Source organism: Terrapene carolina, unplaced genomic scaffold, assembly GCF_002925995.2.
Source record: "Terrapene carolina triunguis isolate 2854851 unplaced genomic scaffold, T_m_triunguis-2.0 Scaffold58, whole genome shotgun sequence".
Classification (NCBI taxonomy): domain Eukaryota; kingdom Metazoa; phylum Chordata; order Testudines; family Emydidae; genus Terrapene; species Terrapene triunguis.
In genome coordinates, this window is record NW_020664409.1 from 20,084,490 (window position 1) to 20,111,352 (window position 26,863).

Here is a 26,863-nt window from a genome sequence, read left to right on the forward strand (position 1 = left end):
TTTATTATAGTTTAGCATAAAGTATAAGAAGGCTTATCTACAAAGTTTACAACATAGCAAAAGCACATCCTGTTTCAGAGCATTCAGCACAACTGTGCGCAGAGATAAACTGAACAGAACAATACAGACAGTACCCACAATCACCACTTAATGCATGGTTCTGGAGATTTAAAAAAGGAATTTGTTTGCTTTTTTTTTTTTTTTTTTTTTTTTTTAGGGGGGGGGGGAAGAGACACATTTCTGAAACATTTGATTAAAGCCTAATACTGAAAATTGGGAAGTACATAGTTAGCCTTGGATCTAAAAGCATCTTAATACAAATGCATAGTTACCTAAGTTGTGTATTAATTATCATAGGCAATATGCCACTGATTTTTAATGCCGAATGTGCTATTGATTTGAAAAGGAAATTATGTTTATAGAAGAAATTGACATGACATAGCCCCAATTTACTAATAAATATGTACATTTAAACTTTGCACTACACATTAAAGCCACAGCCACTTAATTTCTTTTTATTCTGTATGGATTCACACCAAATTTCCAATACATCGTTTAAATTTTTTTAATCCTAAACAATATATTAAAAGCCTTCACCTAACTGAGTTACATTTCTTTACTGATGAGGCACAACCACCATCAGGTTTCAATGCCCTGAAAGATTCACAGTAGTTTAAATATTTGCATAATTCAGATTTCTTTTCAAATTGAGTACTCAAAATTTACCTTAAAATGAATACCTCTGTGATCTAAGAAGCCGTGTCAAAGTATTATGGAATACTTGAAGAAGACTAGGGCAAATAGGAAGTACAGTTATTTTTATACATATCAATTGTTAAGAAATGGTTCTTTAAAAGCGAACATCACTTATTTTACTTAACACCTCATAACTTTCGTTGGTAAGTTGCACCTTCAGCAATATGTTAAGAGACTATGCTGTCTAATGAGATTTTCCCACCATCCACCCTCAACACTTCAAATAGTACTGTAACAGGGCCTCCTCGGTCCTGCTTATGTCTCAGTCGACAAACCACACAGAGACCCTTGTGCTGGTTCAACACCCTGTGCAGTTTATTTATAATTGAGTCCCACCACACCTAGCATCTTAACAAGCAGGGGGAGAGCAATCTCTGCTGCCACTGACTGGGAACAGCCAACCACAGCCACTGGGAGCTGCGGGGCAGCCGTGCCTGCGGATGGTCAATGTAAACAAACTGTCTCACGGCCCGCCAGCGGATTACCCTGGCGGGCTGTGTGCGGCCTGCGGGTTGCCCACCACTGGGCTAATGGCTTATTTAGCCTTTCTGGCCTGCCCCACCCACAAATTAGGCACAGGTCTGCCTCCTCAACTCCAATCTGCTATGCCTGATTGGAGCTGCAGTGACCAGAGTGCTGACTCAGGGTTTCATACTTAGCACTCTGTAACAAGTACTTAAAATGTTTAATGTAGAGAGTAATGTCCATGTGCACACTAGACACTACAAAATAAAAAATTCCAGGTGGGGAAGATTATAAACTGCACAGCAATCTTCAGTTTTTTCACTGTGTCACAAGCACATTGGAGATGCTGCCTTGTTTTCTTTTTACTAAACTTGGACTACATTCCTGGGTCAAAGGTGAAAAATTCTGCTTTCAATTAAGCCATTTTAATCTGAATACTTCTTTATGTTGATGCTCTGAAGCCTTCTGAAAACAAAGAAACACAACAGACCTGTTTGGGACTGGCCTCAGCACGGTTTTAAATTGTGCCAGAGCCCATCCTCTCTCCTTGCCTTTCTTTGGAGCTCCGCTGCTCAGCATGGGCCTTATAGATCAGCATAAGAAGTGCACAAACACTCTTTCATATGCGAGATAGCGAGAGGTAAAAGCAGTTCTGAGGCCCTTATGGAGTTGGTGATATAGATAATTCACCACATCTTAGGCTAGGTCTACACTACCTGCCTGAAACGGCGGGTAGAAATCGACCTCTCGGGGATCGATTTATCGTGTCCCGTCGGGACGCGACAATCGATCCCCGAATCGACGCTCTTACTCCACCAGCGAAGGTGGGAGTAAGCGCCGTCGACGGGAAGCCGCAGAGGTCGATTTTGCCGCTGTCCCTACAGCGGGGTAAGTCGGCTGCGATACGTCGAATTCAGCTACGCTATTCGCATAGCTGAATTTGCGTATCTTAAATCGACCCCCCCTGTAGTGAAGACGTAGCCTTACACTTTCATAATTTAACAGTAATTCAGCCCTTTCTTGTCTAACAATAAATAAATAAAGACCTACCTATGCCCTGAACTTTCATTATTATGCACCAAGCATTTAAACCTTCAAAACTTTTATAAAATAACTAACAAAGGAAAAAAGGTTCTCTCACATGGGTCTAACAAAGGAAAAAAGTTTTCTGTCTCACATGGGTCTAATAAAGTCCCTTTTCCCAATGGCAAACAAACCACATTCAGGTACAGCATACTCGTCTCTAGCTTCAAACACAAAATAGCTAGTCACATCTGTTCTACAATTCTTTTTAACAGAGATGTATAAAGCATAAGTGGAAAAACTGCCCATCAGTAATAATGCTTTATCAGCACATACAGCAAATCTGGTAACCATTATCAATCCTTAGAATAGCAGAAGTAAGATTCATCTTTGCTAATAGAAAAGTAGGAGGAAAACCACATTAATAAAAAAACCCTTGTGTATGAAAAGTTTCTGTATCACTAACAGCGCAATCAGTTGTACACAAAATGACAACAGAATGCAAAACCATTTAAGCTGATGCCAGAGTGCAGAGTTGGGACCTGAAGATTGGCCCTACCCCCAGGAAGCATCACCTTGCTTGCTAGTCTTTAGCCTCCTATAAGGAGGCCAATCTGTAGCCAGACCCAACACTTCTACCAGGCAACTGGTTGGCCAGCAGGCAGCTGAAAATGCAAACCTGCAATGGGCTGAAATAGGCACTTTCCCTAATTCACCCACCACTGCCTGCAGGGACTCCCATATCTTTCCACATCTGTCTGGTTACAGTTCAAAGTAATACCTAGGTATCTTTTTTCTTTGTATGTGAAGTGTTGAGTTTTTTCACACAACTGCATTAGCTGAGTTGTTTAGTATTCTTCTTCTTTCGGATGGTTTGGGTAGGTAGCAATGACTACAAATTTATATCTAAGTTTGATAGCACATTGCCGCAGCAGTGAGCTGGTGAATGTCCTTCAGCCCCCTGGCAAAAGAACGAAGGGGACACTCAGATATGATGTTGTTTGTTTGTGCCTGGTATGGACTTTTAAGTATGAGTCAGGTTCCACTTTTATTTCTTATTGTTTCACAGGACTGCAACTTTGGGCAGTATGTCCTAGCAGCAAGGGTTAAACTTTAGCATCCTAGGTGATGATTAGATTTATAGGGAGGTGGTGTTTGGGAAAGATTAGGCTTTAATCCACCTTCCCATCCAGATGAGGATTTTAAATACAGGAATTTGAGTTCTCCTTGCATGTGGCGCTCTAATACAGTAACATACAAGAAACTGTGTTTAAGACTGGAATTCTTCAGTTCTATTGAGCCCTTGGACAGTTGGGATGCTCAAAATATAAGAAGAAGTTGGGAAGTTCTAAGATTCTGTTGCTCCCCTCCCCTTTTTTTACTGCTGTTAGGACAATGTTTCCTTTAGGTATTATCTTATTACAGCTGTTTTAATAAAAGTTACAGACACTTGGCTAGAAATACTTAACATGGTGTCTGTCTTCATAGCTAAGGGCAGGAAGCAATGTACTTTTAAAATATATTTTATCACAATGAAATAAAGGGTCTTCAGCTGGGAGACAGTTTCTAAAACTATTTATTTGGGGAGCAATAAGTCTACTACAAATGTATGTAATGAAAATGAAAGGGAGAATAGGAAAGATATTTGTAAAACCATAAAAGGACCTATGTTTCTCTAAATTAGGACAGTCTCTGCAAAAAGAAAACACAAAGAAGTATCAACAAATGCTTTTAGTCCTGGAGAGCTGGAACACTTGTTGAAAAGGGCATAACCCAATCAGTCATCCACATGAAAGTACTGCCAAAGAATTTGAGACAAGAGAATTTGTCTTTGAAATCCCGATGCATTTCAAAAAGTAATTTTAGAAACACAGTACAACTGTTTAAGGTGTACACTGAAAGGCTAGAAGCAATAAAATAAAGCACTTTCTCAAAGCAATTTCCTGGTCAGCATTAGTCTAATCATTCTTTTCCTAATATGACTCCAATAACATCACCTCCAGCAGCAATTTTCAAGCCTTTCCCTAAAAAGGGAAAGAAAACTGGCTGTAGAGTAACAGCAGTTGAATGCTCGTACACCATTAAAATGCTACTCCAATTTTCACGTTGGTACTGCAGTTAGTTTTTATTTTATACTGTACTGCTTTTGATTAATATTTCTGTAACAAATAAACACAGTAACATTATTCATGGTTCCTGAGTTGAAATATGCACCAATCTCAGAGAACACAAGTGCGCATGATGTGTAGCCAACTCAACAAGACTGCACCAAACTTGTACCATGAATGATATCTAAAAGAACAACCTCCATTCCAATGGCCACATAAAAAATTGAATATGGTCAAATTCCTATACTGATTTCCGATTATTGCTGGCTATAAAATGAAAGCCAGTGCCATAAGAAAAAACAATCCACAGAACATACTCTACTCAGACTTGTCTACACTAGCAACTTATGTCAATATAACTATGTAGCTCAGGGGAGTGGAAAATCCACACCCCTGATCGACGAAGTTATACCAACCTAACTCCCAGTGTAGACAGTGCTATGTTGATGGGAGGGCTTATCTCATCGACATAGCTACCACCTCTCAGGGAGGTGGAGTACCTACCTTGACGGGAGAAGCCCTCCCGTCGGCATAAGTAGTGTCTTCACTTAAGCTACAGCGGCACACCTGCATCAGTGCAGCTGCACCGCTATAGCATTTTAAGTGTTGACAAGCCCTCAGTTAATTTGGTCTGAATCTGAAGAGAGAGTGGAGGGTTAGGAAGAAAGAAGAGAAAGTAATGGTACCATATCATTTTACACTAAAGATTATGTGGACATCAGATTTAGAAATATACCATAATTTTACTTTGTGATAGCCAACTAGATTTATTGCTGGTGTAAACTGGTAATGAGGAAAAACTGAAGGTGACTTATCGAAAAATACTAGGACCAACCACATAACACTTTTTACCCCCATTTTGTGTAGCCAAAATGAGGTTTTTTAAATTTGTATGTACTATTTGTATGTGGAGATATGCATTTTTATTGCTCAATTTTTGTAAGTTGTATTTTTCCATTTCTTAATACTTGACAAAGTAATAATCCAGATTCACAAACTGATGTAGTTTGTAATGGACAGACTGATATATGCATTATTCCTAACCAAATATAGCTCTAAAGGGGTAGTGCAGCAGAACCTCCACTTAGAGAACAAGTTGTAAGAGGAGATGGTGATGTCAAAATCAAAACGAAGCAAGCAGAGCTGTAACTAGGCATTTTAACGCCCTGGGCGAGCGAGCATATTTGCACCCTTTACGGGGTTTATTTTTTTAGATGATATGAGTTAGGATATTATAGAGTAATGATAATGCATTTATTTTTGTGTATCAGTACAGTATGTAGACAATAAAAATACCATATGATTTTTTCAGGTGCCACATTCATTTTCACACAATCCCACATCCCTATAGTATCCTCCTCATGCCTAAGTGTGGAGACAGAAGAAAGTATATGGCTGTAACTGTGAAATCAGATTATGCTGTGCTTCAGTGTGAGACAATGCCAATGGCATGGTTATAGTGGCTAGATGGACATATCGCTGAGGTGATGGCCCCGATCTCGTAGAGAAGGTTTCAGGAACAGACTGGCCAGGTCACAGCCCCGAGTACTACAAGCACAGGTCACAGTGGACATGCTTCTTCACTAGTGCATATCTCACCAGCAGCCCCAATCCAGATCTGCACCCAGTGAAGATTTCCCTATTGGTCTCTTCACCTGTACAATAAATGCCCTGTATTTTTATCTGTCTAGGCACAACTGAAAATTGTCCTTAGCCCAAAATTAGAGGCCTTTTAAAAGAAAAGCCATGCCATGCATTCACCATCGAGGGCCAGTCTGCCCTGAAGGTGTCAATTCCCTGATATGCCAGTGCACCTTGCTGACCGGTTAATGGTGCATTATAACAATGATTCAGAGGGAGGCTCCTTATTCTTTTCTCTGTAATAATGACTAAATTAGGCTGTGGCAGCAAGTAGTAAGGGTACGTCACAGTAACAGGAAAATACAGCATGAGGAGGGAGCACAGCATGTTTTACCCCTACTGAGTTTTGACTAAAAAGGCATGTTTTACTTTTGCAATGTTTACTTTCTTTGGCTATGTCTACACCTGCACTTTTGTTGGTAAAACTTCTTTCAGTCAGAGGTTTGGAAAAAAAAAAAAAAAAACCTTGTTACCCGGTGGTTTTCAGAACCCCCATCAGGGGCAACCTAACTATTTTACTTTCAGCGGCGTTAACAGGAACACAGCAATACTGTCTGATAAGATCCATGCAAGTAAGCGTGCTCTATTTAAAACTGCAGTTTATTAGATTTTTAAGCACAAACAAACGAACAATAGGTTTAAAACATCCCAGATAATTACCAAATATCTGGAATGGTATTGAGTAATTAACAGCAGGTTCACAGCTTAAATCCAGGGCAACACCCTGACTAAGTTTCACCGACAAAAACGCCAGTGTGGCCAGTGCTACGTTAGCAGGCAGGCAACACTCTCCCACCCACTTGTTGGGGGTGGCTTAATTATGCTGACAAGAGACCTCCCGTTGGCATAGAACGGCTACACGAGAGACCTTACAGCGGCACAGCTGCAGCGGTACAGCTATGCCACTGTAAGGTCTGTAGTATAGACATAGCTTTTGTTTCTACTGTTGCTTCCTCTAGCTGTAAATCACAAGCAGCCCAGGACTTGTCTGAACACCTCCTCCTAAACATGGAAGTACCTCTGCTCCTCACCCCCTATTTTAGCAAATAGGTGGCTCATCGTATTGGGGTAACTGTTACCCTATTGTTACCCCCCTGCCCCTCCCTGTGCCAGGGTTTTGCCCCCTGCCACCATCTGGCAGCTCCTCCATGGCCAATTTTGCTCCTCCACGGCCAATTTTGCTCCTCGCCCCCTTTCCTGCCCCTGCCTCCACCTGTTGACACGCGCACACACACACACACACACACACACACACACACATCCCCAACACAGTCAATTTCCACTCCTTGCTCAGACCCTCCCCATCACCACCCTCCCCCTGATTTGCCTCCTTTAACCTTTTTAATCCCCAGCAAGGGTAGCAGCTTCAGCAGATGTTACTGAGAAATGAGCAGGCTCAGTAGGAGCCAAGCCAGCGCTCCGTGCCCTGCCTGCCTGCTGCCCCGCCAGGGTCCTAGTGCCGGGGACCCTGCTCCAGCCAGGGTCACTGGGTCCGCGATCCTGTGGGGATGGGGGGGCCTAAGAACCCTAGGCTCCGACTGGACGCTTCTGGGCCCAATCCTGGAGGCACGGGGGGGCAAGGGGGAGCTGACGTTACTGGGCCTGATCCTGTGTACTGCCCCATTTTTGCGCCCTGTGCGGCGGCTGCTCCACTCTAGTTACGGCCCTGGAAGCAACAGTGTGAGCACGGTCCACAATGCCATGCTACTGTGAAGAGAACACAAGGCTGCCATTTTTCCTCACCACTTGAAGACGTTGCTTCTCTCCCTCAGTTAAAAGCTGCTGAATTGTGTTTAAAAAATAATTATGCACTACCTGGCCAGGGCGTACAACCTAAAAATTAAAACTTGCTTTCCATTTCAGTTTTCTTGTAACTGCCACCAAACAGCACTTATGTGTCTTATGCTGTACTTTGAGAGAGCACAGACATTAGTCATGTCTATACCTCAAAGTACATTATGAGGTCTTACTGGCTAAGAGGAAAGAAAGGAGGAATTTAACTATGGTACAGCTCAGGTGAGCTGACAAGTACCATTTATAAGAAAATCAAGTCAGAAACCAGCTTTCATTTTCAACTGCCGCTTGGACATCCTACTCATGAAAGCTAACACAAGACTTTTAAGTGCAAGTTGACAACTTGACCATCACGCAGTAAGTGCTTCAGTTCCACTTTCCCAGACTTGATTTTTATCATCTGACAGACAATGATTTCCCTAACCTGTTGTATAGAGAGAGGAGTTGGGCCCTGATACTACAAATGGTTCCACTGGGTGTAGAGGTTCATCCCCATGCCACCAGTTGCAAGATCAGAACCTTAATTAGTTCATCCCCACACATACTTAATGAAACCAGATTCCATACACTGCAGTGGCTTGTTTTTTATTTATTTGAGTGATGCATTCAGTCTTGATAATTATGGTTAATGTTCCAGACAAATCAATGAGACTGTTCACAGAAGTAAAGTTACTCACATTCTAAATGTTTACAAGATCAAGTCTTAATGTAATGAACTGTGAACCTAGAACTGCATCCACATAGGTGGACTTCCATGCGCATGCAGGGGCCCAATGAAGTTAACAGAGCTCCACGTGCAGTCAAGGATCAGTAGCAACAGGGACTGAATTCACAGGTTCTGCATAGAGAAAAATTATTTTCAAAATGTCAGAAAAAATATGGTCTTTGTAGCAGTATCCCAACAAAATCAATACAGAGGAGAAATTGTGTTTTTTCTTCATGCACTACTCAAAAGCTTTGATACCTGTTATCTACTAAAATAACCAAAGCAAAGCAGACAGAATGAAGTTACAACAAGAAATGATCCATTCCATTTAGGTAGTAGCTACACAGACCATGCAAACACTCATACTTATGTTGCACATGTGTGTCATTGTCCAAGAGTCTGAAACAAGTTTGCAAACTGACACCTGAGGGCAACTAGAGTCGGAATGTGTTAAACAGGAAAAGAAAAGAAAAGAAAAAATATGTACAATATAGCTTCCCCAGTGTGTAGATTACATTCAGATTCTATAATCAGAGGATCTGTACTTTATTTATTTTAATTAGAGCTTATTTTCTCCTATCATACTTTCTTGAAGCACGAATTGAACCCCAATCTACTACTGCTGTGGAGATTTTGTACACACATACCTACCTACCTACCAGACTGCCTCAGTTCCTGCTGATTAACTATGGCGGCACCCGTGCCTCCTCAAATTAACCACAGATTGGCTGTCTTTAGACTCCAGCTAGTCTAGTGTCAGGAAATAGCTGATAGATTCCATCTGATGAAGCTGAAATGAAGAAACTACAGTTCTCAGCACTTCTACCACTTCTCCTTCAGTTAAATGCTTCTACTTTTAGAAACAGGAGAAGAAAAGGAGAAACACTAAAACAAAGTTTGTCTTTCCTTATAAGACACTAGTCTCTCTTCCCAACTTAAAATAAGATGCAGCCATACTTCAATATTTAGTTAACCCCTTCAATAAATAAATGAAAATTAAGTGGATTTGCTTGTGCCTTTATGAGCACAGCAAGCATGTTGCCTTGATAAAAAAAGAAAAGTAAAAGATCTTTCATACCCATCTGTATAACACACACACACACACGGAATTTTAGATGCAGAAGAAGTAGAAGCTGAAAGGGAACATTACTCAGATTTGTAGAGAGAAATAAAAAGGAGATCCAATCTGGGGATTTTTCCACAAAATGACCAAAAGGATGGCAAGAAAACCCGTTGCCTACCATTATCTAAAAATATGTGTCATCTTAAAGTAAGGCAAAGGTTAAGAAAAGTTATAAACTTGTATAGAGAATCACACCTACTTAAGGATTCAGACAGTTTTACTACTTTGTATTTTTGTGAAACTAGCTGGTACCTACTGTCTCTAGGTTAACTGAAAACACCAAAAGAGTAGAAACACTAAGGACTTGTCTACACTTACCGGAGGATTGACGCACGGCGATCGATGCACTGGCGGTCAATTTAGCAGGTCTAGTGAAGACCCGCTAAACTGACCACAGATCGCTCTCCCGTCTACTCCTATATGCCACCTGAACGAGAAGCGCAAGGGGAGTCGACGGGAGAGCATCTCCTGCCAACATAACATAGTGTGTACCCCGTGGTAAGTAGATCTAAGTACGTTGACTTGAGCTATGTTATTCACGTAGCTGAAGTTGTGTAACTTAGATCGATCTCTCCCCATAGTGTAGACAAGGCCTAACACTGAAAACTGACTATTCAATTCTTAGGCAGCCACGTTACAATGAAACCTATTCCAATGGTATTCTTGTATTTGTTTCATTATATGACTTTACACAGAGTGGGATGTATATGGATTTTTTCCCAAAGAAAAAACTAATCAGTTAAGCATAAATGCATATAATTAATATGCATGCAGCAATTCAGATGCTTAAAAATAAATAAGAGGTGAAATACAAATATATGAACCCATCTGGAAAGCAATTACAACCCCTGCACATACAGTAAAATTACAGAGTTAATCAATGTCTCGCCCCTCTCTGAAATAATCACGATAACACAAAACAATAAACTTCAACTCATGTTCAGCACATAAACAAAATTAATAGGTTACTGCCCATGAACTTATCAATTCCCCAGCCACTGCTCAAAAATCAGAGAATGAACTTGGATATTCACTGCAAAATCTTGTCTATGGTTTTTCATGTTTACTACACTTGCTTCTCAAACTGCTATATAATGTCAAAAAAGGAGTTGATTTGTATCTACAATCTTTGAGATCCTGATAGTTTATGGAGTTCCATAACATAACAAGCAAATTTATTTATTTTTAAATGTGGCTAATTTAGAAAGGGGTGGTAAGGGGACAAGATGTGTGGAAGATACTTTATTCTCATTCATTATATAAAACTTCATATAAATTACCCAGAACATTAGAAATGTACATCATTTTATATCAACCTGACTTGCAGTTTTTTAGAATTTTATTCCTAAAATGATTACAGTTAATTCCACTTGAGATTATGGGATCTTATTTTGAGATTTTCATTGCATCACCTTGATTAAAAAATTATTAAATATTCAAAGCAAAAATACATGACTATGAACTTCTTGCTGACCTGTAAAACCCTGCTTCACATTTACTATTCAAAACATCAACATACTGAGTAAAAATCAGTTTACCTTCTTTATCTACATTGTGTAATACCTATACAAATTGCAAACAAACTACATTAAAAAAATATTCAGGTTGCAAAGTCAAGAACTCAAAAGTTGGGAAATACCAGAATTAAGGGTTGCCTGAACAAGCCTTCCTCCAGGACCCCTGCCTGAGAGACTCAAGTGACTTCAACTTGGACTACTCACATGCTTAAAGTTATGCATGTATTAAGGTCTCAACACAGCAAGGTATACAAGAGAACCGAAATTGATGTATTTAGGGCCTCGATCCTGCAATGAGTTCCATACAGGACAACTACTGTGCCTGTGTAGAGTTTATTGTAGGATTAAGTACTTTGGCAACTCTAGGATGCAAAACAAGGCTACAAAACACATTTCTGGCACTTACATTTTCCATGCCTGGTCTCTGCCTGATAGAGACAGAAGCAAAGTTCTTTCAGCTCTTTGAATTTTGGAGAAGTGTGTGGGGGACGGGGGAAGGGAAGGGAATCTTTTTTTTTTTTTAAAAAAAAGACTCTATTGAAAGGTTTAGTATGAGATATGAAAGTGTAGTTACTCCTGAGGACATTCTGCACCAAAATATTAAAAATTCTGCTCACATTTTAAAATTCTGCAAATTTTATTTGTCAAATGTGGAGGCTCAAGCATGGCACTTGGGGGCACAGGCCACTGGCTGCACACTGGCTGGGACAAATCTCATGACTGAAATATTGGCATAAAGGAGTATACCTTGTTCAGGAAGGACAGGTAGGGGGGAAAAGGGAGGAGGTGTAGCATTTTACATCACAAATACACTTGTTTTGAGGTCCACAGGGAGGTAAGAGACAGACCAGTTGAAAGTCTCTGGGTAAAGATAAAAGGGGAAAAAAAATAGGAATGACATCATGGCAGGAGTCTACTATAGACCACCAAATCAGGAAGAGGAGTTGGATGTGGCATTTCTAGAACAAATAACAGTAACAGTCAAAACACAAGACCGGATAGTAAAAGGGGACTTAAAACTACCGACGACGACTGCTGGAAAAGTAATACAGCAAAACATAAAATTTCCAGTAAGTTTTTAGAATATATTGGGGACAACTTTTTGTTTCAGAAAGTGGAGAAAGTAACAAGGAAGACAGGCATTTGTGACGTGCTTGTGACTAACAGGGTGTAATTGGTTGCGAATATGAAGGCAAATTTGGGTGAAAGTGATCATGACATGATAAATTTCATTATTCTACAGCAGAATAATGACAATGGACTTCAAGAAAAGCAGACTAATAAATTCAGAGAACTGCTAGGCGAGGTCCCATTGAAAGAAAATCTAAGGGAAACAGACGTACAGAAGAGCTGGCAGTTTCTCAAGGAGACAATATTAAAAGCACAACTGCAAACTACCCCTATGCAAATGTAAGGGGATTGTTGTCCCCTTACTAAAACTCAGTGGGGGTGTTTTGGTTGGCTAGCTCCAATACCAAAAGAAAGGGGAAGGGTTGATGGGAAATCAGGACCCTGAGACTGACAGTCCCCAGGAACAATGGGGAGAGGCCAATGCTCCAGGTCAGCCTGATTGACAGGGCAGGCAGGCTAATCAGGGAGTCAGAAGTCCTCCGTGTGAGCTGGAATTGCCTGGGTCAGACAGAGTGGGGCCAAGCTGAGGAGAAAGCAGGGGCCCAAGTTGAGCTGTGCCAGATCCAGAGGGGCCAGAAAAGCAGCCCAGGAAGCAGGTCAGTGCTGGGAGCACAGTCACAAAAGCAGCACACAGCGCAGACCTGTGCTGGGAGGAGAGCTGAAGCAACCAGAGCCAGAGGGGCCAGAGAACCAGCCCAGGGAGCTGGAGGCAGAGCAGCAGCCATGCTGAGACAGAGTGATGGAGCTGGAGCTGAGGCAGAGTAGAGCTGGAGCAGTCCAGAGCCGAGTGCGGTGAGTAGCTGGGGAGAGCGAGGGGGACCCTGGGCCATGGGCCCAGCGCAGGGAGACACCCCCAGCCAACAAGCCTTGCAGGCCAGACTTGGAGGGAGATCGTAACCCCGACGGAGCGGAGGCAACGCTGGAAAGAAGGGTCCTGCCACCTAGAACCTGAGAGCCTGTGGCCACCGCCAGAGCAAGTGTCCGACCCCCAGCATCCCTGCAGCAAAGCCAGGGCCTGAGAAAGAGGCCTGGGACTCGTGAGGAACAGACTGAACTTCCCTTACATTCCAGAGGCTGCTGTTTGTGATGTCCCCGTGCCACAGAGCGGGGTTATGGGTTTTCCTTTAACCTTTTCCATTTTTTCCTTATTTTTTAAAATTGATTGCTGTTTAATTAATTGTACTGTTTGAACTGTATGTAATGATCAGTGGGTCAGTGCAGAGAGAGCACCCCAGAGTGGGGACACGCTATCTCCTGCCCTAAGTGACCACTTAAGGAATCAAGCCCCCCAGAAATCCTGGGCCCAGCTTTGTTGGGGCTATGAGGACTCTGCCACACAGGAGAGTGGAAGGGGAGCCCTCGAGGTCAGGCAGGCCCCTGGGTAAAGGAAGTGGGAGCGAGGACTCAGATCCTTTTGCTAGCCCACTTCACTGGGGTAGTGTGTAAGCCAGGAAAGTTCCCCACAATAGCAGGACCATTCCCCTGCTTACACAAAGGAAAGATAGGAAGCATAATAAGAGGCCAATAAGGCTCCATCAAGACCTCTTTAATAACCTGAAAATCAAAAAGGGCTCTGCAAAAGTGGAAACATGGATGAATTGCTAAGAAGGAGTACAAAAGAATAGTGCAAGCATGTAGGGACAAAATTAGAAAGGAAAGGGCACAAAATTAATTAAACTTACCAAAGGACATAAAAGGCAAGAAGAAGAGATTCTTTAAATACACTAGGAAGTCCCCAACTCAATCAGTAACTGGTTAAAAGACAGGAAACAAAGGATAGACATAAATGGTCAGTTTTCAGAATGGAGACAGGTAAATAGCAGTGTCCCCCAGGAATCTGTACTGGGACCAGAGCTGTTCAACGTATTCATAAGTGATCTGGAAAAAGGGGTAAATAGTGAGGTGGCAAAGTCTGAGGATGATCCAAAATTACTCAAGATAGTTAAGTCCAAAACAGAATGGCAAGAGTTACAAAGGGATCTCATAAAACTAGGTGAACGGGCAACGAAATGGAGGATGAAATTCGATGTTGATAAATTCAAAGTAAAGCATATTGGAAAACATAATACCAATTATACATATAAAATGGGGTCTAAATTAGCTGTTGCCACTCGAGAAAGAGATCTTGGAGTCACTGTGGACAGTTCTCTGAAAACATCCACTCAATTTGCAGGAGCAGTCAAAAAAACTAACAATGTTAGAAACTACTGCAAAAGGGATAGATAATAAGACAGTAAATATCATAATGCCACTATATAAATCCATGGTACTGGATCTGGCATTGGCTACAGATGGAAGTCAGGATACTGGGCTAGACAGACCACTGGTCTAATCCAATATGTTCTAATGTTTCGAGAGAACTGGAGAAGGGCAAATACAGTACTTATCTTTAAAACGGGGAACAAACTGGACCCTTGGAATTATAGACCAGACAACCTAACTTTGATACATGGAAATTATTAAACAATCAATTTGTAAGCAGCTGGAGGTAAGACAAGAAGTAATGGGATTAATCTGCAACAAGGGATATTTAGGTAAAATACTGGGGAAAATTTCCTAACTATCCTTATACTTAAGCCCCGGAGTAGGCTTCCAAGAGAGGTTCTGAAATCCCCATCTTCAAAGGTTTTTACGAAGCAGTTGGACAAACAACAGTCAGGGATGGTCTAAGTTTACTTGGTCCTGCCTTGGCATAGGGGTCTGGATTTGATGATTTCTCGAGGACCCTTCCAGCCCTACATTTCTGTGATACTATGAAAACTGTGTTAAAAACCACCATATCATTAAAAATACCACAAAAAATAAGGAAACATAAGTAAAGGTTTCAATGCCCATATATTTCTATTCCTGTTTTCCTTGTTAAACATCTAATTTAATATTACTGTGTCATTAAATGTATATAATGAAATAACCAAGTTGTGCAACACAGCTGAGTCAGTGCTGCTGTTAAAGCCAAAATTTTTGCCAACCCTACAATATGAATGATCCATGTAGGAAAACCATTGTGCCTGTGTGGAAAGCCTTATTAACATCCATAGGACTCTGTGCAGACAGATCCTTACACCTTATAGGGGTCTGCCCAAACAATCAGACTGCAAGATCAGGTGTTTAGCTATAAAAGAGTAAGGGCTACAGTTAAAATTCATGAATATAGCATAAAGGCCTTAGTGATTTTAACTATGCCATCTTTACATTGCATTAACACATTTTTTTTTTTTGCATGCAATAGTCCTAGGAGCTCAATCTTGAAAAAAAAAAATTGTGTGCTTAACTTTAAGCACATGAATAGTCTTAAGGCTACTCACATGCTTAACGTTAAGCATGTGCATAAGTCTTAGCAAGATCAGGGTCTAAGACTGTAATACAATTGAGGGTGGTAAACTTCAAAATGTGGTCAAGTGGTTTGTTCTTGGTGGAGTTACAGCCTTACCCACTACATAGTTTTGATTTATATATAACCAGTAAAAACTATACAGATCTGAGCACTCCTGATAATATTTTTGTAAAGAGAAATCATGCCTCACCAATCTACTAGAATTCTTTGAGGGGGTCAACAAGCATGTGGACAAGGGGGATCCAGTAGATATAGTATATTTATATTTTCAGAAAGCCTTTGACAAGGTCCCTCACCAAAGGCTCTTAAGCAAAGTAAGCAGTCATGGGATAAGAGGGAAGATTCTCTCATGGATTGGTAACTGGTTAAAAGATAGGGTAGGAATAAATGGTCAGTTTTCAGAATGGAGAGAGGTAAATAGTGGTGTCCCCCAGGGGTCTGTACTGGGCCCAGTACTATTTAACATATTCATACATGATGTGAAAAAAGGGGTAAACAGTGAGGTGGCAAAACGTGCAGATGATACAAAACTACTCAAGATAGTTAAGTCCCAGGCAGACCGTGAAGAGCTACAAAAGGATCTCTCAAAACTGGGTGACTGGGCAACAAAATGGCAGATGAAATTCAAAGTTGATAAATGCAAAGTAATGCACATTGGAAAACATAATCCTAACTATACATATAAAATGATGGGGTCTAAATTAGCTGTTACCACTCAAGAAAGAGATCTTGGAGTCATTGTGGATAGTTCTCTGAAAACATCCACTCAATATGCAGCCGCAGTCAAAAAAGCAAAACAGAATGTTGGGAATCATTAAAAAAGGGATAGATAAGAAGACAGAAATTATCATATTGCCTCTATCTAAATTCCTGGCATGCCCAAATCTTCAATACTGTGCAGATGTGGTTGCCCCATCTCAAAAAAGATATATTAGAATTGGAAAAGGTTCAGAAAAGGGCAACAAAAATTATTGGGGTACGGAATGGCTCCCGTATGAGGAGAGATTAATAAGGCCTGGGCTACACTAGCAGGGTGGTTCAAACTAAGATGCGTAGCTGAAGTCGAAGTATCTTAGTTCGATTTACCTGGCCGTCCTCACGGCAGCGAGTCGACTGCCGCGGCTCCTCCGTCGACGCCGCTTACTCCTCCTGCCAAGGTGGAGTACAGGCGTTGATTCGCGGATCGATTTACCGCGTCCAGACGAGACGCGATAAATCGATCCCCGTTACATCGAACTCTACCCGCCGATCTGGGACTTTTCAGCTTGGAAAAGAGACGACTAAGGGAGGATATGATAGAGGTCTATAAAATCATGACTGGTATGGAGAAAGTAAATAAGGAAGTGTTGTTATTTACTCCTTCTCATAACACAGGAACTAGGGGCCACCAAATGAAATTAATAGGCAGCAGGTTTAAAACAAAAGAAAGTATTTTTTCACACAACATACTGTCAACCTGTGAAACTCCTTGCCAGAGGATGTTGTGAAGGCCAAGACTATAACAGGGTTCAAAAAATAACTAGATAAATTCATGGAGGATAGGTCCATCAATGGCTATTAGCCAAGATGGGCAGGGCTGGTGTCCCTAGCCTCTGTTTGCCAGAAGCTGGGAATGGGCAACAGGGGATGGATCACTTGATGATTACCAGTTCTATTCATTCCCTCTGGGGTACCTGGCATTGGACACTGTCGGGAGACAGGATGCTGGGCTAGATGGACCTTCGGTCTGACCCAGTACGGCTGTTTTTATGTTATGTTCTTATGTTTAAAATATACAAATATAAAATAAAGAAAACTCCTGCAGTCATCCCTCAGCCAACAACGTCCCAGAAATAAGAAAAGAATAAAGTATTTTAAGGCCTCTATTAGATTAGCACAATTACAACTACTCACAATCACAAGATTTAAGCTCTCCCACAAAATCCAGCAAGGGGGAGGCCTTCCAGGGTGCATCTGAAGAAGTGGTGTTTTACCCACAAAAGCTTATTCCCAAATAAATCTGTTAGTCTTTAAGGTGCCACCAGACTCCTTGTTGCTAAAGGTCAACAGATTCAGGCTATTTGGGAACAAAAGGGAAACTGAGTACTGAGTTCCGAAGCCAACATGCCCTGCCAGGAGCTTTTACACCTAAGGGACACCAGCTCAGCTACTCCCACTGACCACAGCTAAGGCAGTATGGCATGGGGAGAGAGGTATTCTCGGATAGGCAAATCCCATACCATTTTTGGAGTACAATTAAAAGAAAAAAAAAAAAAACCTCATTCCCCAGTGCACCTCTTGACAACTATTCGTACTCTTGCTGTACCTCAATTCCACTTGACCTAATGTTACATTTTCCTTGTTCATCACGTTCATTCATTCCACCTCTCCTAATTTGACAGATTACTTTTAACAACTGTAAAGTATGTAAAAGGTAGATTTATAATATTGAAAGAGATTGTAAAGTCTTGCTAGCGCAGAAAAAAAAAAACACTCGGCCAAGGAAAGAACTGGCTAATGTCTGTCTTGGAGATACAGCCCTACTCCAGATCACTTGCCAACAATATCAAGCCTGGAGGGAAGGCTCTCCAGTTAGTGTGAATAAAACAGGAAAGCAGGCTTCAGAGCTGGACTGCCCTGCCAGAAGGATCTTCAGTCTGAGTAACCAGAAAGAGGGTGCGTTTTGATCCTACTGAAGGACTGTGCTTTACAGCATGGAAAGTAACCTACTCAACACACTCCTACAAACTTCTATTATTCACATACAACATTAAACATGAAAATCACTCAAAGTAATTAAGAATAAATCAATTAGAGAAAAATGAAAAAGTACAAGTTGCAAAACCAAGTCTATTTGGAGTAGCTCTAGCAGCAGCTTTGTGGGCCAGAACAGTAAACAATGTATAATTTTAAAGAATCAGATCATCTTCAGCTAGTGGTAACAAAGGTAGTAACTTTGGTTGCATCCTAAGCCATAAAATCAATCAGTTGATCTAGATACCTGTGCACTGTCACTCTGCCCTCCCCGCTCAAAAAAATAATCACCCTAAGATGTGAGTCCCTATACAAGCCCTCTGACTGATGAGCTTCTTGCAGCATCAGATGACTTAAACAATGGAAATATAGCTTTTTACTATGTATTGTGTTAGAGGGCAGGAAGAAATATTACATATATACATGGTTTTAATAGCAATATTAGTATTAGTTTCCAGTGACACTGTCATTTTCCAATGTTTATATTTTTGTAACAACACTTAGAAAACATACTGAAACACCTATTATTCACACCTGCAACGTCAAAGGCAAAGTGGATCTCATCCACAATTACTTTATTGCAGGTCACAATAAATAACCATCACTGTGACAAGAACATAAACACTGTAATAAACCTGAAGTTTTCTAAAAATGTCTGACCACTACATTTAACAGATTACAGAAACAAAGGAAGTTAAATCAAAATACATAATCTGTATAAAGTTATTAGGGAAGCAATATTCAGAGGGGAGTGTTACAGCCAACAAAGGGGTTCACTGTGCATCCCAAACTAGGCGATACTTGGACATTTCAGGATTGTTTTTATATTCCTTCAGAGAAAGTTAAAGCTTGTTTCTGTTAAATGGATCAAAAATCCTTACAAAACAAATAACTAAAAATCTAATTTTATTTGCAGGCTCACGCTGTAATAAAAATGTGAAAGCCACTTAGGAACAACTTTTTAGACTTTACATAACAAATGTTTTGCCCATATAGCTATATTAGCAGACCCCCCGGTGTAGATGCAGCTTATGCCAACAGGAGTTTTTCTATAGGTATAGTAATACCACCTCCCCAAATGACATTATTTATGCCGAGAGAAGCACACTTCTATTGGCATAGTTGTGTCTACATTTGCGTTTTAGCCAGCATAGCTATGTCAGCTGGGGGATGTTGTTGTTTTTCACACTGCTGACTGACATAGCTATGCCAACCAAACTTTGTAGTCTAAACCTGGCCTAAACATAAGATTTGGCTTACATTCTTGCCCTTACATTTTTTACCCAGTTGGCTTGGGTAAAGGGTCAGAAAATGGTGGTGAATGGTTAAAAACCAACAGGAATTTGTAGAGGTGCTGAGTACTCAAGAATCCTGTTGAAGTCACCTAGAATTGCAGGTGCTCAGCAGCTTTGTAGCGGGGATGACTTTTATTTAGGTGCTTAAACTTGAATTTAGGAGCCTAACTGCAGTCAGCCAGGTTTGCAACTGTTAGCCTGTTTGATTTTGTTGGGTTTCCATCCCACCACCACCAGTGTAATTCTATCACCTAATAAAGGACAACATGACTGGCAGGAAGAATGCTCTAATCCAGGGGTAGGCAACCTATGGCACACGTGCCAAAGGCGGCATGTGAGCTGATTTTCAGTGGCACTCACACTGCCTGCGTCCTGGCCACCAGTCTGGGGGGCTCTGCATTTTAATTTAATTTTAAATTAAGCTTCTTAACCATTTTAAAAACCTTATTTACTTTACATACAACAATAATTTAGTTATATATTATAGACTTATAGAAAAAGACCTTCTAAAAACGTTAAAATGTATTACTGGCACACGAAACCTTAAATCACAGTGAATAAATGAAGACTCGGCACACCACTTCTGAAAGGTTGCCGACCCCTGCTCTAATCTAAAACACGATGGCTAGCAATGAGTGATGCCCTCCCCCGAAATTTCCAAAAGTTCTTTCCTTCCCCTTATCCTGGTGCAAGCAGAGGAATTTTCTTCATTCCCAAAGATAGAACCAGCTGCTGCACAGCACTCTCAGGCTGTTCAGCAGCAGTCACTGGGTCCCTCTTCACAGCAGAAGCAGCACTAGAGAATTGCTTACAGTCACCTTTTTTATTTTTTATTTTTTGAGCAAAAATAATGCTATGTAGGAGCATTAAATGTACAAAAACAAACAATATTGCTGTGTCATGTCTACCTCAGCATCTGTAATGACAGGCAAATAGCAGATCAGCAGCAACTAGCAGTGGAGGAATATTTTAAATGACGTTGATTGAATCAAGTTACTTAAAAGCAAGTCTCCCTTCCCTACTCTCTTTTATAGCTCAGGATTGTAAACCCTGCTTTACCTTCACCCCGAATGCCTGAATAGCAATATATGATGTAGTCAAACAAGTTCACCAGTAATGCTAACACAGTCCTAAATCAACCCAGAAAAGCTAGAATCCTGGTTTTAAATTGCATGGAATTGTATACACTTGTAATCTTTCGGAATGGTGTATAGCCACACAGCCTTTCTAACACTTAGATGGAAATACCTTGTTTCATGGAGGGGTGGAAATCCCTAGAGCAGCTAAGTGTAATGAACAATTCCATAACAACAGAATTGTGAAAAATACAGCTCCTGGAATTCACTGGATTGTAGGCAATTTTTTAAAATTTCTTCAGAACATTTGCCATAGAAAAAGAAGGATTTCATGTTACCAGAATAAAGTAATATTTTGGATTATATACTGTACTGTGTCTCCTGAAGGCACAATACAGAATGTGCAGACCAGGGAGAGGTAATGGGGAAAAGGTGGCTTTAAATGGCATCGGGTATACATTAGTGATACAGGGGCTGTTCTAATTCACAATAATCTCTTGATGGCTAATCCCACAGCCCAGAATCGCCCATATCACTGTGTGCTATGGCCCCTACTGCAGGGCTTGCAAGAATGCCAGCATAGGTTGTGTCTGCACAGAAGTAATTCTCCCCGGGGTCCCTTGCAGCACAGTTCTGTCCTCTGTATCACTACAGTGACAAATAGGCACCTGATCAAGAGGCATAATCTGTCCCTTTTTTATTTTCCAGAATTTAAGTCTAGTTCTCAGAATTAGATTACTAGACCAGACTGTGCATAATGTGCTGTCTCATGATACATCTTTACTATTATTAATACTTAAGTATTATTACACAGATTATCCTCTTTTTGCAGCATTGGTGAATCCACACCTAAGGTAGAGTGTATCTATGCACCTCCAAACCAGAAAAATATTGACAGACTGGAGGGTATAGCAAGGCAAGCAACTAAAAGGGGGAAGAAAAAGACTGACAGGACTGATTTATGAATAAAGTAAAGATTACAAGAACAGGAGCAGAAAACAAGTTGGTAGGAATGAAATTTTAGCAGATACCTGAAAAAGCAAGCAAAAAGATAACTAAGAGTACTGGGATAAAATTAAACCCAGGAATACATAGTTTAAATATTAGGAAGATGGTTCTAGCAGTAAGCTCTATTAAACTGTGAAATAATCACTCAAATAAAATAGTGGAATTAATCTAGTCACTTACAACTGGACAAACCACTAGAGACTATCTAGTAAAATACAATCCTATACTTCCAGGGTATTAGCAAGCTGATCTAATAGAATTTAAAGATGGAATCTGACATCCACCAATTTCACAAAATGTGAAATCTTAAAAATACACTGCACTTAGTATGTGTTCTATGCATTTTCAAACTTATGGCCCTAATCTCATGCTTGGATATGCACAGGTGGATCCCTATATTCACAGGGAGACACCACTGATTTCAATCACACTCTGAATTATAAGGGTTTGACTGAGGGGATCCAATAGCAGGATCAGGGTGTAAGATACAGAGGCATACAGAGATAGCATCAAAAACACTTAAGTCTGCAAATTTTGTCTACCATTCTTAAAAGTTAAGACATGGTATTAGAGAAATATTTTGCTATTTTCCCCCCTTTCTTTACTTTCTATATTTGACAACTTTGTGTATAGGCAGTTTTCACTCTTTGTGGGTCTTTCACACACAGCAACAGGGAAGAAAGACTTTTTAAAAGTGTGACTGTAAAAACACCAAAATGCCAGGGAAACGAAGTAGGTGAGATAACTTTATTTTGTTAACTGAATAAATTAGGTTGTCCGTGACATTTTAAGCTTCCCTTAAGAAATCCAAAACTAAGGGGAAAATGAAATCATACTAATTTTGGACGTTTTTATCAAAATTAAACTGTTAAAAATTCTAAAGTACTTTAAAAAAAATCCCATCACTTGTCCAATTTACTTAGTTAAGAGTTTCAATTCAAACATTTCAATTACTATGAGAGAGAATATGAAACCAGTGATAAGCAGAATGGCCCCAATACCCTAGTCTCTACCTGCAGTTAAATTGGATGTATATGTTTTTGAATGGCATAAAGCTACCTTATTTAAACATGGTTAATGAATATTCCAATATAAACACAAGTTTCCTTTTAGGGATCTTTCTTGCCTGATACTACTATAAATTTGTTGAGCTTTGTTACTGAAACTGCAGCCCTTGGTGAGTAACAACTCAAATGTCTTCTGGTGTTTGCTATATAATCTCTCTCACACACACAAACAAAACCAACAACCTACCAAACCCTACATTAAAATGGAAATCAGTTGAATTTACGTATCAGTAATTTAAGGGTAAGAAATATTACAGGAATATTGCAATTATTTCAAACAAACAATACAAACCCAGGAAATTCAAAGTTCAGGTTAAACTTAAAAAAAACCCAAACATGTTGTTGTATGGAAATGTACAGTTAAGACCCACAAAATAAACTCAACTCTGCCCTGTAGTCATCATGCCACAACCATACAATGATGATCAATGCAATTTAGTGTTTGTGGCCCTGGACTATATTAAACTGATTTGTAGATTCCCTCCCCCACCATGTGGTTTGAGGTGTGCTTGAACTGCTCCCTCTGGCACTGCTGCCTCAGAACCATCATGCAGCAAGGCAGCACCACCAGAGGAGCTGAAAAAGACATCGGTACACATAGACATCCGCACACACAGACTGGGTGAGTCTCCACCCTTCACTTCCCTCCCACCTCTCTCCTCCTCTGCACACCTCCCCTTCCACCCAGACACCAAGAAGCAGCACTGTGGGGAGAGAAGGAGAGAAGGAAAATGGCAGTGGCTATAAACAGGAATGTCTCTGCACTTCTATCTCAGTTTCCCCAGCAGTGCTGCCCCCAGTGGAATCAACACAACAGTGCCATGAGGAGCCTTTCAAATGTAAAGGAGCAGTGACAGCTGGGACCAAGTAATCTATGATAATTCTTAGCATGAGTTCAATCTCTTTTATGCCACTGTCTCATTGCACAAGCACAACTGTAGCATGCAAATTAGTTATAGAGGAAGGATGATTGGTTGAGTGACCTCAGCTGTCGGTCTGGCATTGTCTATAATCATAAGAATTAGAAATAATAGTTTAGTATACTAAGTTAATTTCTTTAAATGTAGCCTTTACACAAAATTTAATTTAGTTAACTATATGGAAAATTTGAAGAGTGCATATTCTGCTAAGGGTTGATCTACACTTGTAACTTACAACAGCATAGCTATGACTCTCAAGGGTGTGAAAAATCTACATCCCCTGAGGAACGTAGCTATGCTGTCCTAACTCCCAGTGTAGACAGAGCTAGGTCGACGGAAGAATTCTTCCATTGACCTAGCTACTGCCTTTCGGGGAAGTGGATTAACTACAATTAAAGGAAAACCCCTCCCATCACTATACTGTAGTGAGTATCTACACCAGTGGTTCTCAACCTATTTACCATTGTGGGCTGCATATGCAGCCTACAATGTGTTATGTGGGCCACATCCAATACTACCTGTATGGCCCTGAGGATGTCGCATGGGCTGCAGATATGTGCTGATTGGGCCGCAAGCAGCCTATGGGCCACAGGTTGAGGATCACTGATCTACACTGAAGCACTACAGCAGTGTCACTGTAGCATTTTAAGTGTAAACATACCTTAAGTGCTAAACTTCTTCAAGGGCTCACTTAATTTGAACTCTAAAATAAATCTTAGTTTAATTCGCAGAAATCATTGTATAGGGAGGGTTTATCTGCATTTCTTAAAGAGGCGGAATACATGCTTTAAGGGAAAACAACTCAATTTTGACTACAGAGCTGTAACCACACTTCCACAATTTTATTATGAAATATGTAATAGGAAACAAGGAACCTCATTAGTGAATTGCTTAAGAGAAACTAAACATTTTATAAAAGCATTATGAAAGCTAAAGCAGATATCTTTTGCTTTAACTCATAATTTGCTTTCAGTTTATCAAATATAAATGCATATTTTCTTGTGTAATTGCTTTACTAAAAAAGATCTATTAAAAAATTAATGACTACTTGTACTTATTCTCCAACAATCTTCCAGAAAAATTTAAGACTACTAGCCAAGCAAAATACATTATTTCATGACTACTATGAAGCTTCCACATGATCTATACAATCTAAGGACATGTTTATAAATATAAACCAACAGTAATACCACTCTTCAACTCTCCAGAAGAGTTGTACACATAGTGCTGTACAACTACTTCTGGGCTATAACTCCCTAAGAAGCAGAGAGGCATGGTAGGGGGCATATTTTTACTGCGGGAATATGTACGTGATTTGGGGCAACACTGGTAGAAACATATTTGACAGCTAGAAAAGAGGTATTGAAGCAGGTTAGTGGAAAAGATGCAGAGTGGTAACTGCAAGTCTGGTGGTGACACGTTGCCAGATGGAAGTGAAGTGTTTACAGCTGCCATCCCCCTCACCCAGACAGAGTTTGATCTGCTCTGCACCAGTGTTTGCGTCCCAGAATCATGGAAGCCCAATTTAATTTTAAAACCAAAAATAATGGAATCACAGGAGCTCAACTAGGAGCTTCCCAGATTAAAGCTCCAACAACTTTGGCAGCTTTGATGATTTTTGGCAACTTTGGTGTTTTGTTTTGTATTTAAGTAATTGACTAACCATAGGCAAAGACTAGGCTGTAGTTTGTTTCTGGTGGAGGAGGAAACTGTTTGGGGTGAGAAGGCTGGGGTGCATAGGTGGGTCGAGTTGTTTCAAAATCTCTCCTCTCCCTCTCTCACACAGCAGCATATTATTTCTGCCCTCTAATTACTCCTGGGTGAGAGAAGATTTATCAGATTTATATAATGCAGTAATAACAGTGTGACATTTAGATTTTAACCTTCTCCTGAGCCTCTGAGGCAGAGGCCAAAGGGGGTGACCACAGCACTAGCACTGGGCACCTGGCCTGCAGGGAACTTGGTCGGACAGCGACTCTACCAGGTCCCTCTTATTTCTGAGAGCGGGAAGGGGGGCTACACATGGGGAAAATCCAGCTGCCTGCTGCCCTCAGCACTGGGATTTGGAGAGGGAGGTGGGCAGAGGGAGACCCCTTCCTGCCCCGGCCTTTGTGGGGTTGAGGAGTTGTTGTTGTTGTTTTTGGTCAAACTCAGATCCAGCCCCCCTCGTGGCCCGAGATTTTGGGGGGTCACGGACAGACCCAGCCCCCTTCCTGCTTTGGGATTTGGGGGCGGGGGTATCTCTGCGGCCCTGTCCCGGGCGCTGCTCGCTCCCCTGCAGGCCGCGCCGCGGCCCCGGTCTCTCCGCGAGGCCTGGCGCCGCCGCTGGTGCGGGCAGCGGAGCGAACAAAGGCAGAGCGGGGCCCGGGCCGCAGCCCGCAGTGGCCGGGGCGGAGGTGCCTGCTGCCAGGGGAGCTCACCCGGCCAAGGCCGCCGTGTCCCGTTGCTCCAGGCCGCTGCCGGCACCACGGCCCAGGTTCGCGGGCGGCACCGGGGCCGGGCCGACCCCCCACCACCACCGCGGCTGCTCCCCGGCCGGGCCGGGCCGCGCAGCGGGACTCACCGAGAAGGAGCCGCCGTCGCTGCGGGCCCGGCTCCGACTCCACCAGGCTCCCTCGCCGCCGCCTCCCTGCTCCTGGTGCCGCCGCTTCCTCCGCCTCCTCCTTCCTCCTCCCCCCGGGCCTCGGAGGGGCGCAAGGGGGCAGCCAGCCCGCAGCAGCCACAGGGACGGGACCGGCGGGCTCGGCCACACGCACGGCTCGGCCGCCGCCTCCCGCTCAGCCCTGCCAGCCCCTCATCTCAGCCCTGCCTCCGCCCGGCTGCCCTGCCCTCCGCCTGCCCTCACCGCCCTGCGGGGGAGGAGGCCGTCAAACCCGTTCCCTGGCCCGCCTGGCCCCCTCTCTCCGCTCGCTAGCGCTTGGCTCACTCACTCCGTTTCACTTCTTCCATGCCCCTTGCCGGCTGCTCTCTGCCCTTGGGTTTCCTTCCTCCCTCTGCAGCTCCAGCAGCAGGAGAAACCGCAGCAGCCTAGCCAAATCGCCCCTCACGGAGCATGATGCCAGAGCAGCGACAGAAGGGGCCAGGGCTGGCCGAGGATGCACATGGCTGCGTTGGAATATTTACAGGAGGGACCGAAAGTGAACAGCAGAAGTGCAGCTTGTATCCC

The 26,863-nt window shown here is 41.9% G+C and overlaps 1 protein-coding gene across 1 annotated transcript in view; it reads right to left on the minus strand.

Annotated features, from left to right (window-relative positions):
• SOCS6 (suppressor of cytokine signaling 6) overlaps positions 1–26,405 on the minus strand; it is a 40,439-nt gene extending 14,034 nt beyond the window's left edge. The window contains exon 1 of the mRNA XM_026647327.2: positions 26,261–26,405. The gene's annotated coding sequence lies outside the window, so the exon portion shown is untranslated. The remainder of the gene's footprint in view (positions 1–26,260) is intronic.
• Between the last annotated feature and the right edge of the window lie 458 nt (positions 26,406–26,863).